This window comes from Pelodiscus sinensis, chromosome 9 (assembly GCF_049634645.1).
Source record: "Pelodiscus sinensis isolate JC-2024 chromosome 9, ASM4963464v1, whole genome shotgun sequence".
NCBI lineage: Eukaryota > Metazoa > Chordata > Testudines > Trionychidae > Pelodiscus > Pelodiscus sinensis.
The window spans coordinates 57,144,048-57,156,225 of record NC_134719.1 but is presented as its reverse complement, the minus strand read 5'-3'; the positions used below and the strand labels follow the sequence as shown (position 1 = coordinate 57,156,225).

The 12,178-nt window shown below is 44.4% G+C and overlaps 1 protein-coding gene across 2 annotated transcripts in view; it reads left to right on the top strand.

Annotated features, from left to right (window-relative positions):
* RGL1 (ral guanine nucleotide dissociation stimulator like 1) overlaps nt 1-12,178 on the top strand; it is a 150,438-nt gene that overhangs the window by 59,068 nt on the left and 79,192 nt on the right. The gene's annotated exons all lie outside the window — the stretch shown is intronic.

The window sequence follows — 12,178 nt, the reverse complement described above, 5'->3', positions numbered from 1 at the left end:
GGATCTCAGTTGTGGCTTAAGAAGACAGAGTTCCTGCTAAATATATAGCTCGCCAATGAGATCAATTTCATTGGCTCATTCAGTCTAATTCATTTAGCTTTATGACTTTGTTTATTTCCAAAGTGTGAGGTTTCGGAGATGTGGATATTTCTTTTTGCTTTGTTTTTTTGGCTCTTGTCCTGTGGGGTTCATTCAAGCAGGGTTTTATCATTTGGATCAACCTGTCTGGAGGTCTCTTTGATGTTGTTGGATTGGGTATAGAGTTGAGCCATGCTCCTCTTTTAGATGCTAATATATAAATGAGATAAACATTCAATGGCAGTGGGAGGAAGGTACCTTAATTACAGAGCTGGCCACATCCAGTTTTGTGTTGGCACTGAAGGGCTGTGGAGTATTTTGGTAAATATCTTTTCTAAGAATCTCATATTTTTGTTTCAAAACTGGATTATGAACAATTGCCTCATACAAGAAAGCTGGATATTATGCTGTGCTTGGCTCCTAAATATAACTGCACTCACAGACATTTCTACTGAGGTTATATTGTGTAATTTGCTCAGAAAAATATCATTGGAACGTTAATCTGACTTTCTGAGCAATCCTCCTATTGGGTTCTGGGAAACATGTTATATCTTAGACTGGGTTTTTGTCTTTCCAGCCCCTGCCTGCCAGAGGTGGGTTAAGACTTCAGGGTGCCTTGTGCCACCAAAACTTCAGGAATATCTAGAACTTAAAGACCCTTGGCTTGGCTTGGCATTTCTTCTGTCCCTGGCTTACTGCTACATCTGGGCCATTTCTGATAAAGGCAGCTCAGATTCCTGTGGTGTGTCCCTCCTCTCCCCCGCACAATTGAAGGCAGGAACTGGTGGGAGCAGTTCTAATGATGTATTTGGCAAAAGCATCAGAATAGTTCCTGAGGACCTGGCAGGCATTATCCCAGCACAAATCATGCTTGGTTACCGTCTATACGATAGTGAGAGAGTTTTCACCTTCCACCTTCCTTCCTCTGGAACTCTTTTGTGGATGAGCAGGACCCCATCCTCCTTGTCTGACTCTGTAAGAACATCTCTCACCTGCTGTAGCTTTGCTCCCTGTACACTGGGGAGCACAAAGACTATCGGTACTCTTTCCTGTTTCTTCCCTTCCCATCACCTTCAAGAATGAGCCATCAAAAAGAAGAAAATAAACATCTTGCCACCATCCAGAATGATTTCTTACTGAGCTTTGGTCATTTTCCAATCTTGCAACAGAAGGTCTGGTAGTTATGTTAGAGATCTGACTTGAGGGAACTGCTTGTGACATACTTCTGGGATGTACAAGAACATAACAGCACCTTACACTATAACTGAATGCCATCTTTCTCAGGAAGTCTGTGGTGCTCACCTGCCTACGTGCATCATTCTCAGGGGATCAGAAGTTTTCTCCTACTTGCAGTGTCTGTCTTGGGTGATCTGCAGAAATAATTGCGGTGCTGTTAACTAGCAGGATAAAATTAAATGATATCATTTCTTTCAGGATCGGATAAACAGGAGAAATAATAAATTAGTTTATTGTGAAAGGATATTTCCATTTTCTTTCTGAATGTTATAAAATGTAGGTCACTGTTAGGGTTAAAGGAGTGTTGGCAAGCAGTGTGGTTATGTGTCATTGGAAAGCCTCAGAGAGGCAACATATGAGCTGCATTGAGACATTGTAAAGAGAGGAGTTCTGGAGTAACTATTAGTTTACATTTGTGGATGTTTTCATTTGAGGAACAGGCAGTTGTACACTGGGTATGTTAGTTTTAAATTTAGTCTTTGTAAAGTTGATTAAAAATATGTTCAGACACAACCTAGAAATGCAGACTTTCAACGTGTATTGTTCATTGCTGCTTTAGAAATATACTTGCTAAATAAATACTCTACTACAAAAGTATTCTGACAGTCAGAAATCAAGAGGGAAATACAGCTCCTGAGGGTGCCTCAGTAAGCAAATGTTAGAGCACTACTTGTCATCAGATTAAGAACTATGCTAGAATTTGTAAAATTAATTCTTAAAACATAGTTCTAGTCTCCAAACACCAGAAAATACTTATGAGGTTCTGAACATTAGATCCATCAGGGACTAGAGATGTAATAGTGCAGTCGATTAACTGATTAACCAATATGCAAAAGCTTATAGGTTAATGCTGTAGACTACACACATTTCCTCCCCTTCTCTCCCACCAGTACATTTTTAGTAGGCTGATCAGCAGCCCCGCTCAGTCCTGTCTCACGTCAGGTCCAGGACCTCCCCCTGCTGCAGCTCTGCATTTAAAGTGTATTAGGAACCAGAAAGGCAGGCAGCCTGGCTCAGTTCCGGCTCGCGCTGTATCCTGGAGCTCAGACCCTCCACGCTGGACAGGGGCTGCTGCCACCCCATGTGCGGTGACAGGCAGACGGACTGCGATGGGAGCTATTTTTTAAACTGGCAACTGCCTGGTACCCCATGTTGCTGCCTCTGTTTCAGAGGCAGCAGCACAGAGTAGCAGGGGACATCCTGGGGGTGGGGCCGGAGTGCACTATAGAAGAGTAAGTAGCAAGAATTCATGAGGTTAATCGACTATTCAATTAACCGATATTTAACATCCCTATCGGGGACCAGTTCAGAGCCCATTAAATTCAGAGGCAAAACTGCCATTCGTTCACTGGTGCCGACTGCTGATGGGCGATGGCAAAGGGGGCAATTGCCCTGGGGCCTGGCCATTCAAAGGGGCCTGGGGCTCCCGGCTGCCGCCGCTGTTCCCATGGCAACAGAGGCAGCCAGAGCCCTGGCCCCTTTGAATTGTTGCCAGAGCGCCATGTCAAGTGTGTCACATGGCTTTGAGGGCTGGGGGTGGGAGCCAGCGCCATGGTCCAGGTGGCACTAAGGACTGACTGCAGGGTGACCAGAGCAGCCCCTCTCCATGGCAGGCCCTGCGGCGCTGGAGTAGCCCACTGCTCGCGGCGGGCAGGGAGCTGCTCCAGCCTCAACTGGTTAACCAGTTATCCTTTTACTTCCCTGGTTAGGACCTTGTTATAACTTACGTGTTGATTGCTCCGTGGGCCTGTTTTCCAGAACTGCTGAACACCTGCAGCCTCATTTCAAGTCAGTGCGTGCTGTGAGTACCCAGCTCCACTGACATTAGGTCCTGTATTATTTTCTTTCTGCAAACAGGCTGTGTCTCATACTGTTCTGTGGGGGTTTGTGTGTATCCAGGAATCATGTGGCTTGCTCTTTGCTTTCCTCTATCCAGCTTTATAATAGCCCTTATTAAAAAAAGGCAGCTAGAACTGAGCGTAGCACTCTACATGTGGCCTCATCAGGCCCTTACGCAGTGGAAGAATAATGTCCTTTGACTTGTGTTCAATACCCTTTATTTATACACTGCAGAATTGTGTTTGCTTTTTGTTACTGCTTCTAAGCATTGTGCTGAAAGATTTAATGTTCTGCCCACTCTCACCCCCTCCTATCCATCCTCCGATCTGTGTTCAGTAGAGCATGACCTTTGAGGGTAATACTTTGGACAGATTTCCAAGCTAGCCTCTTACATTTCTCTACATTTAGTTGCATAAGCCATCTGTTGCCCATTCTCCTAACTCATCAGGATGTGGTTGCCCTTTGATTTTGATGACAGCTTTTGAAAGTAAAGTGAAATTGGCAAATTTGGTAGTTCCCACCTGGGTGTGAAAAGGTCTGCTATTTTGCATTGTAGCACTGACCTGTGGTCAGGCATTTGCTCCATCAAATAACTGTGGCTAAGGCCTGACAGATTTTGTTGGTCCCAGTGTGATACTGATGTACAAACTAAGCCCCGATTCCTCATTCTGATTCTGTGTGGGCAGAATTTTGCACTAGTACGGTGCTTATTGCTGGCTTGAGGCACAAATGAGTTTATTGCTGCCATTCCAAAACACTCCTTTCTGTGTCTTTACATCTCCTATGAGTTGTAAAATAATGTGAGATAATTATTACCAGTGTTCACTAAGAATAAACTATTTCATTCTTGAATACATAATATATTATTTACTTATTAACTGTGCACATCTATGGAGAACATGACTATCTGAAACATATCTCTAAGCTGGAGATGCATCATGATCTGGGAGTCAGGAGACACAGATTCTGTTTCCAATTGCTACAGACTCAGCGGGTGCCCTTGAACAAGCTATTTGACCTCGCTGTGCTTTCATTTCTTCATATATGATAGGCTTGTCCATGTTTGTAAACTACTTCGAGATCCTTGGATATAATAAAATATTATATTTTATTATCGTGGCATAGTGTACACGCCTCAGAAAAAAAGTCTCATATAGGACATGTGTTACAACAAAGCAGTTCGTGCAAGGGAGCCCTGAGCCTCTGACTGGGAAGGGCTGATTAATCACCTGTGAAGCTGTGCTGCCCCGCAGCTTACAGGGAACAGAGATCCACACTATGAAACTTTAATAATGCAGTGACTACATAGATAAATACACTCAAAAGCTCACCCACAGGGACAGTATTGAATATTAAAACCAGTTTTGTTAAGTGAAAGACTTTTGGCAAAGACACTGGGTGTTGATCCCCCCACTGTTTCTAGAAACAGCCCTTCGACTTCCACGCAGACCCCACCAGAGTAGAGATAATGGCATAGTTTAACATATACAGGATATATGTTATATATACATATACAGTGGGCTGCTGTACCAGCATTTGTGGGTTCGCATGGGACCTGTACCCTCAGCCTCATTGGCTAGAGCCAAGAATGCTACCCACTGAATTATAAAGACACCAATTAGGTGTCGGGCATTTCAAACATGTCATCTGTGTGACAGTGTTGTTACACTCCACTCTTCCATCCATTTTTCCTTTTCACATTCTTCCCACCCTTTGCTCTGGGGAATAATTTAACTTCTAAGGTCCCCCCTCCCCACTTTGTTATATATTACAGACCTTCCTTGGAGGTTCCCTTCTCGTGCCTGTTCTTCTCTCCTCTCCATTAGTTTGAGATACATACCCTGTAACTCTTTCTTCCTTCTTGGATAGTTCCTGGATAGTTCTGTTTGTTCAGGTTTTATTTATCTATAATAAATACTAGAATAACAAACGTTATATATTTCAGTTATATAAAGTAGCATCTTTCATTCAAGGATCTCAAAATTATTTACCAGCATTAATTAAGCTTCGTAATAGGCACGTACCCAAAAGTAGGCATAAGTCAACCCACTTTGTAGAGCCCCTATGTCAACTTTTCAAAGAGCCTCAATGCCCATTACCCCAGCATTAAAGCTTACATAATAACTACTGTCACATACACTAAGTTGGGATTTAGTTGAGATTCTTCCTTCTTTGGGCAGGGGGTGGACTCAATGACCTTCTGAGGTCTCTTCCAGCCCTATGATACTAAGACCAGACTAGCGATGAGGAGTCCTGTGGCACCTTATAGACTAACTGAAGTGTAGGAGCATAAGCTTTCGTGGGCAAAGACCCACTTCGTCAGATGCATGAGTGGGTCTTTGCCCACGAAAGCTTATGCTCCTACACTTCAGTTAGTCTATAAGGTGCCACAGGACTCCTCGTCGCTTTTGCAGATTCAGACTAACACGGCTACCCCTCCGATACTTAAGACCAGACTAGAGTCTCTCAACTAAGCTGCTCCAAAAGGCAACTGTATGTTGTATTCACCTGGGTATAACGTCATTAGAGGAACTGATGAAACTCTTGGGCTGCAGTGTTATCTGAGTGCAGATGAGAATTCTGTGTACATTTCTGAATTAATCCAGATTCCACAGTTTCCTTACTTCCTTGATGTGTATAAAACATGTGTTGAATAATGGCATGCAAGAGAGGCAGTTGGAGGACAGTTTAAGTATCCAGTAAAATACACACCACCAATATTTAATTGTGAAGATACAGCCATTCATTGCTTTGTCTGCTTTCTTTTTACGTTGTACCTCATACTCCTACTCTTTATCTATTTGTCTTTTCGAACTGGAAGCTCTCCAGCACAGAGACAGTGTCTTTTATTTTGATACAGCAGCTAATGTGGGTTCTGTGGGAAACAAATAGTAAGTACTAATAATGCACGCCATTGGGAAATCAAGTTCCTTGCATTTTTAAATCCCAATTCTCTTCTCCCATGGAGTGCTCCACATTGCTGCTGGCTGCATCATCAGCATGCTGGCTGCATTTAGTGTACAAAATGTGAATGAACTCTTGTGCACTTAACGAGACTTTCATTCTTCCCTGTGCGAAAACAATTCTCTGTTTAGAAGTGGGCAAAAAGAGCTAGAGAAGAGAGGAAGACGAGTGTCAACTCCTGTTGTGAAATATTAAAAATGTTTATAATGGGAAGATGTAAGAACGTGGGGGACCACCTTCTTTGTCTCGCATCCTCATGCAAATTGCTTTTCATGTAGCTCTACTTGTTTTACATCCCTGTTCAATGCTATCACGTGATTTAGTTTAAGTGTTGTGAGCTAAAGTAAAATAAGCCACTTTTAAAATAAGTGGCTACACAGCGTTCTGCACTGCCTAAACCAAATTAACCAATTTACATTTAAGTAGTGCAATTTTCTCATGTAGACGAGACCTATGTCTTGAGGAGATGCAGGGGTGGGAAACCTTTATTGGGTCAAGGACTGCTGGCCCATAGAAAAGTTAGTCAGGGGCTGCACACAGATGAGAGGCAAAACCAAAAATCAAGCCCTCACTGATGTGGCCCCTGACTGAGAAAGATACTCCCCACATTGCCCTCACATACCACAGCTTAGGGGGGCCCAGCCTAGTAGATTTTGTGTGCTTCTGTCCTGCAGTGTGGGGGGGAGGGTTGGAGCACCAACCTGGGCTCCCCAATGTTGGGGTGGGCATGAGCCTCAGGGGCTGAATCCAAGCAAGGCAGGGGCCTGAGGTTCCCTACCCCTGGATTAGTGGGTAAGTGATGCAGTCATGGATATGTTATAATTTGCACAGATAAGTGCTCTCTTTGTTAACCTGCCTGTGCAATGTACCACAATCCTTCAACATTTAGAGCAGGGATATTACCTACACATATATGAAGATATATGTGTTATATATCAGGAGTGGGCAATAGTTTTCACAGGGGGGCCACTTAATGAATTTTGGTACATGGTCACAGGCTGGCTCCACCCCTGGGAGGGGCAGGACCTAGGGTGGAAGGGATGGGACTGGTGACTTACCCCGGAGTTGTATGGGGCTGGAGGCTTTCAATTAAAAACACAAGGAAGGGCTCGTAGCTCCCGGCCCCGCCGCTATCACGTTGCCTGGCAGCCACCGGGGGCTGCTGTGGCTATTTAAAGGGGTCGCGGTTCTGGCCTCTGCTGGGGTGGCACTGCGACCAGGAGCTGGGAGCCATTTAAATAGGATCCTGCTGCCTGAGCCACTGCCTAGAAATTCGGTGGCACAAGAAGCAAGATATAAATAGAGAGCAGCCGGATACAGTCTGCGGGCTGGATCAAAGCATTAGGTGGGCCAGATCTGGCCCCTGAGCCACATCTTGTGAGGAAACAATCTTTCGCGTGTGCATAATCAAATCTCGTGTGACTAACAGTAGTTAATTGCATTTTGATCATGTTAATTCTCTTGAGAAGTAAACAGGTATATTTGGACTCTATGTTTAAAGAATTTCTGAAGATGATAATGTTTAGTATTGGGTAATAACATCATCTTATTACTTTCTCTGCTGTGGCCCCACCCTTGAGAAATCACTCATCGTTTCAAAATACAGGGCAGTAAAAGAAAAAGCCGCGGAAATGGACAGATCCTTTATTTATGCTTAGTTATGCAAATTCTTTAATGCTGACCTGGTTTTTTTTTATAAAGGCTCATGATAGACCTTGCATTGAGTAATTGATATAAAACATGTCAGACATTTCCTTTTACCTTTTTTCTCAACATAATCGTTTACCTTACCTGTTCAGTTTAATTTAAAATACGTCCTTGCACAACTCTCTTTCAAAACCACCCCAGCTACAGTTTTGTTTTCCTGCTCTCCATTCAGTGAAAATCTATCACACCTGCATGATTGTTTATTTGGGTACAATAGCAGTTTTCCCTGATTTCTTGAGTCATTTTCATTTTATTTTTCATTCTGTGCTGTACAATGCCATGCACTGTTTAAATAAGCTTTGTAATCTGAAAGCAAAGCCACAAATCCAATCAGGGTAAATAAAGAAAGCTATTTAGACTTATGCAATAGGTGTATATGCAGCAGTTCTGCAGTAGAATTCCTACTTGCAGCATCTTAAATCCCTCTCAAGTTCAGCAGCATTGTTTACTGTCTCCCACAGTAGTTCTTTGTTTCTAGCAAGTGATTAGGAAGTGATTATTAGCTTAACAATTACCTTAAATCACATTCCTGGAAAGAAAAATATTGTAACTTTTCTTTTCATGGGGGAATATGTTGCAGTTTTGAGAGCCCAAAAATATAACTACTACTTAAGGTAAGGACTTAACGTCCTTACTTCCTTTGACTACATCTGGCTCTTGATGCTGACATTGTATATTCATACAACAAAGTGATTCTTGCCACATTAAAGCTATCTGAATATATTTGCTGTATTGATAATTCCTGTGTCCAAACAGGAGAGTGCAGATCTAGAGGAAACTATCCCTGCAAGCAAATGTTGAGTGTGGTTAAGAGGTTAGAACTCTACTTTGACAAATTAGAGCATGTCTATGCTTGCTATTTAAAGTGGAAAAAGTCTCTCTCTTTTTTTGTGCGGAAACCATGGGAGCATCTACACTTGCCAATGGCCATAGCCTTAGTTTCTGTTTCTGCATGTTACGTTGTACGCAGGCTCCTGCAGTGGAAGCTTTGCGTGAGTAAGTAGAACAGAATCGTTCCCTGGAACCGCTCCACTCTGCACGCACCATGTAATCATTGTAACCTGCCACGTCTGAACAGGTCGAGAAGGTGAGGATTATAGAGAACTTTGGAACACAGAGCATGAGTTTGCTTAAGGCAACTTGGGAAAGGCGTGAGTTCATAGCGTGCAGCCGGACAAGGGGATGGATTTCAGAAAAGCCTGCACTGGGAAATGATGACGCATAAGGCCATGTTGTCCTCTCTTCTGGTAAAATCAGTGGGAGTAGCACAGCCGATCAGTCTCTTGCCAGGTTTTGTAATGAAGGCTCCCCCCAAAACAGAGGGGGTAGGGGACTGCTGATGAGCTAGGGGATTACTTATTTTATTATTTTACAGCACATAGTAGAGTGCTGGGTATTTCACAATACAGATAAGGCGTTATCCCGACACTCAAAAAATTCCAGTCTATTTTGAGACAATGGTAGAATGAAGGAATGACAAAACAAACGGGTGGAGATTAGAGAGGGGGAGAAAACAATATAGTAAGATAGTAGTTAGGAAAGGCATGTGCCCAGCATGGCAAAGCTGACTCACTTCTTGTGGCAAGATACAAACGAGTCTTCAGGAGGGATTTGAGTGTGGTCTCAAGGGGTGTGTCTAGACTACATGCCTCCTTCGACGGAGGCATGTAGATTAGCCAGATCGGAAGAGGGAAATGAAGCCGCGATTAAAATAATCGCGGCTTCATTTAAATTTAAATGGCTGCCCCGATCTGTCGATCAGCTGTTTGTCGGCAGATCGGGGCAGTCTGGACGCGATGCGCCGACAAAGAAGCCTTTCTTCATCGGCACAGGTAAGCCTCGTGAAACCAGGTTTACCTGTGCCGATGAAGAAAGGCTTCTTTGTCGGCGCGTCGCGTCCAGACTGCCCCGATCTGCCAACAAACAGCTGATCGGCAGATCGGGGCAGCCATTTAAATTTAAATGAAGCCGCGATTATTTTAATCGCGGCTTCATTTCCCTCTTCTGATCTGGCTAATCTACATGCCTCCGTCGAAGGAGGCATGTAGTCTAGACACACCCAAGGGGTGAACTCCAGAAGGGCAGTTCATCTGAATGGGGTGATACAGGAAAAGAGATAGGGATAGCTGAGGGAGAAGCGGACAAATGGGGCACCGAAGCTGGCATCATTGCTAAACGAGGATAAGAAAAACCAAATGAGATAGAGAAGGGGAAGCTGATGTAAAATTTCAAAGATGGGTTCGGCACAAGCAGATTGACAGACAAAGATCATTTTATCAGCTGCATGCTGCATAGCAGGGAGGGGCAATCATTTTTGACGGGGAGCCACGCTAACATTTGGGTAAGTGGTCAAGGGCCGCACTTTTCTATGGACGAGATGCGGGGTCTGGGATGGAGGTTGGGTGCAGAAGGGGGCTTGGGGTAAGGAATTGAGGTCAGGAGAGGGTATAAGGTCTGAGAGAGCGTTTGGGTGAAGGAGAGGATTGTGCCCTGGGGCAGGAGATTGGGGTGCAAGGCAGTGTTCCCTGTAAGCGGTGCACTTCTGTGGCCACTCAGGAGAGGTTCAGATGCTGCCCAGTTGATTAGCAGAGCGCTCACAGCTAAGTTTTTTGTTTCTACTGATGGTGCACATTTGTACATGCCTCAGTGCACAGAAAAAAATTATTCTGCACACAAATGGAAAAAAATCCACGTGCGGATGGAAAAGATTAGAGGGAACATTGGAGCAAGGTCCAGGAGGGGTTATGGGTGCAGGAGAGGATTCTGACCTGGGCAATGAATGTAGGGTGGGATGCAGGGTCTGGAAGGGTGTTGTGACTTGGGACGGGGGGAGGAGAGGTACAGAGTGTTTGAGGGTGTGTGGGTGCAAGAGAGGATTCTGAATTTGGGGAGTGGTATAGAAGGGGCTGGAGGCGTTGAGAGGGAGTTGTGAGTGCAGAAGATTTGGGTTGTAACCTGGGACAGGGAATTGGCGGTGTGGGAGGGGGTAGGGTGCCAGATGCAGGCTCAGTCCAGTAGGCCTCTATCTAAGCTGCTCCCACCCAGCAGTCCAGCAGGAACCTCAGACTGGCTCTCTGCCTGCCACAGCCCCAGGCCACTCAAAGTGTCTGGCTGCTCTCTCCATGTGCCTCTCTGTGCAATGTGCTGGGGATGAGCGGGGAGGACTTTGCATGCTGCACCTGCCCCCAGGCCAATCATGGCAGCTCCCCTCCAGCCAATGGGAGTTGGCCTGAGGGTCCTGTTGGTGAGGGCCGCAGGCCAGATGCAAGGGCTTAGCGGGCGGGATCCCAAGGTTTGGTGGGCAGTATCTTGCCCACCCCTGCTACAGATTGGTGAGTGGTGATGTGGATGTCTTGAAGCTCTATCATGGGACTTCTAAAACTAGATTAGATACAACACAGAAAACATATCGTGGGAAACTAAGCTGCCGTAATAGGCGTATGGTTAGATTAGCTAACTGGTATTTGTCTGTAGCTTCTATAATTCTGCCTATAAGGATCTTCCTAATACACACAGAAAACATGGTTCTGGAAAACCAAAAGGGAATAAGGATAATTGGTGTTTTCAGATCTGCTCTTCAGACTAAGCTGTATAACTGGTTCAAGTCAAATAGAAAGATTGCTAGTAATGGACATTAGTTGGACTTGCATATAAATTGCACCAGATTAGCAGTTAGCCATTTAAGCAACCTTTTTGCTTAGTTAGCCACATGATATATTGTCTAGCTATGCCTCTGCAGCACATACATATCTAAGTGTATTGTGAAAAAGCACTATGACGGTGGGGGCAAAGGCCAATATTTTATATTAAAAGTATATGGTTTTGACAGTTAATTTTTTTGTTCTTTTGGGCTAGTTGGATTTGTGCTATTGCCTCTTTATAGGCCTTTTTACTGTATCCCCATTTCCTGACCTGCCTTCTCATCCTTTCAGGAAGGGTTATGATGGCGTTCTGTAATCAGTCTTTTGTGTCACTAGAGGTTTTTAAGTCTCGGCTTGACAAAGCCGTGGCTGGGTTGATTTAATTGGGATTGGTCCTGCCTTGGGCAAGGGGCTGGACTTGATGACCTCCTGAGGTCTCTTCCAGTTCTATGATTCTATGTAGCAGTAGCAGACTCTGAAGCTCAGTAGGAACTCAGGGCTCTTTTGTTGAGATCGCTCACATGCTAACATCCAGTGCAAAGATCTAGACTAGTTATTGCTGCATCATACTGGCTCCTACAAACATATCAAGGGGGCAAAGAGGTTCTGGGAATTAGAGACGGTTTTGGAAGGAAATCCTAAGAGCAGCCAAGTTTGGGAAGGAAATCCCCCAGGAAAGAGGCAATTAGCATAATGCCCAGAGCTGCTCATGA